At 45.6% G+C, this 1,936-nt stretch overlaps 1 protein-coding gene across 1 annotated transcript in view; it reads left to right on the plus strand.

The window, feature by feature from the left end:
* Positions 1 to 1,936, plus strand: part of gusb (glucuronidase, beta) — a 32,399-nt gene that overhangs the window by 9,460 nt on the left and 21,003 nt on the right. The window lies entirely within an intron of this gene.

Consider the following 1,936-nt stretch of genomic DNA (forward strand, 5'->3'; position numbering starts at 1 on the left):
TGTTTTGTCATGTTCTTTGCAGTAAGTTTCCATAAATATATATACCCATACCTACGCCTATATACATACATGCATACATACACATGAATATACACTCACATACATATCTATATATCTACATATAAAGCCTAAATAAGCATCCCTGCTTCTATTTGTGTGTGGTTGTGAGCATGCATAAGTGTATAAGGCTTCTCTAATAGAACATTTATTAGTAACTGTGAAGCAGCAGAGACCCGACCCCCAAGACCAGAGGCAGATGAAAAAGGGGGGACCAGAGTCCAAGACCCCAGGAGGGACCCCGACCGCGGAGCCCCCAGAGCCACCCACACAGGACGAACCACTCACCCACCCCCCAGAACGGACCACAGGGGAGAACCGGAAGATCCCTACCAGCAACCACATACAGTGACCCCCCGGGGCCAACAGCGACAAACTCATAGGCCCCCGTCGGCACCCGCCGCACCGATGTAGGTCCAGGTCCAGGCACCGAGGCCCGGGCACCGAGGACTCGCACCACCCAGGCCAAGGCCTGACAGGGCCAGAGGACCCGAGCCCCACCAGGCAGACACCAGGCCGAGCCGACACACGCCCAAGCGCCCAGCCCCCGATACCAAGGGCCCCAAGCGCGCCGGCAGGCAAGGGCACACCCCACCAGGGGGCCGCGCGATAGGGGCGCGATGCCAAGCACCCCCAGTTGTATCAAAGATTTTAATTTTAAATATAGATGTTTTTGTTGAATCTGGTTAATCAGAGATTTAATGGTGAACAAAAGTTCATTAGCAGAATTTATATTGTTTAATTTGATCATTTTAATAATCTGTATTCTTTATAATTTACCAGAAATTTCAAAATAAATTCTCACCCTGTACTGAAACCTGTTTCAGGGTCTTACCACAAGCATTACCGCCACTAGCTGGTAAGGCGCGTGATGTCAATTTTTGAACTCTGAACCCCGCCCACTAGAACCATTACTGAAAGCATAATAGAAACACAACCCATACTGTGCCGAGCCGAGTCGAACCATGCTGTACCAGTACTAAAGGTAATAATGGAAAAGGGGCATAAGTTGACCGGCATGTCTGCCACATTCAAAATGATGTCGACATACGATTCAGCGCTCAATGAGGCATCTATGTATATATGTCTATGGTAAATGGTAAATGGACTGTACTTATACAGAGCCTTTCTATCTTATCGAGATACTCAAAGCACTTTACAACAATCTGTGCCTCATGTACCCATTCATACAGCTCTGCTAGATCTCTACAAAGATAATTGAACAAATCATTCTAAAGAGACTAATCAGAGCTTTATCACATTCATACACCGATGGGACACATATCAGAGGCGATGAGGGGTTCAGTGTCTTGCCCAGGGAAACTTCGGCATGTGACTACTGGTGGATTCAAACCCCCAACTCTTGCATTGGCGGCCGACTGCTCTAACCTCTCAGCCACAGCCACCCCTTACTTCTATGGTAAGAAGTATCTTTAGTGTGGGGGGAAACACTGATGGTGTGTGTGTGTGTGCGCACGCATGCACGCACACGCACACACCACCATTGTGCAAAAGTGTAATGTACACTAGTGTACAAAAAAGCAACATTTCACCTAGATTTCCTTACTTTAATTCCACACATTTCAAGTATGTTTCTCATCAAGTTTGAGGAAATTCAGCTGTGGGGTTTTGACATTTCAACTTTAATGCACTTTAACACACAGCTTCAGGTCGGCACTATTTGTTTTTATAGAGAAATAAAAAATAAAAAAAACATTACCACTACTTTCTTTTCACTTGTGTTCTACACTACTCATCTAAAGGATGTGTATCACGAAGCTTGAGGACAATAAGGTGTAGGGTTTTAAAGAAATTTCAACTTTAATGCACCGTACACTTGCAGCATCTTACAGTGTCCCACACTTAGCTTAGTGCTAAA

Source organism: Nematolebias whitei, chromosome 14 (assembly GCF_014905685.2).
Source record: "Nematolebias whitei isolate Nwh7 chromosome 14, NemWhi1, whole genome shotgun sequence".
In the NCBI taxonomy this organism is placed as follows: Eukaryota; Metazoa; Chordata; class Actinopteri; order Cyprinodontiformes; family Rivulidae; genus Nematolebias; species Nematolebias whitei.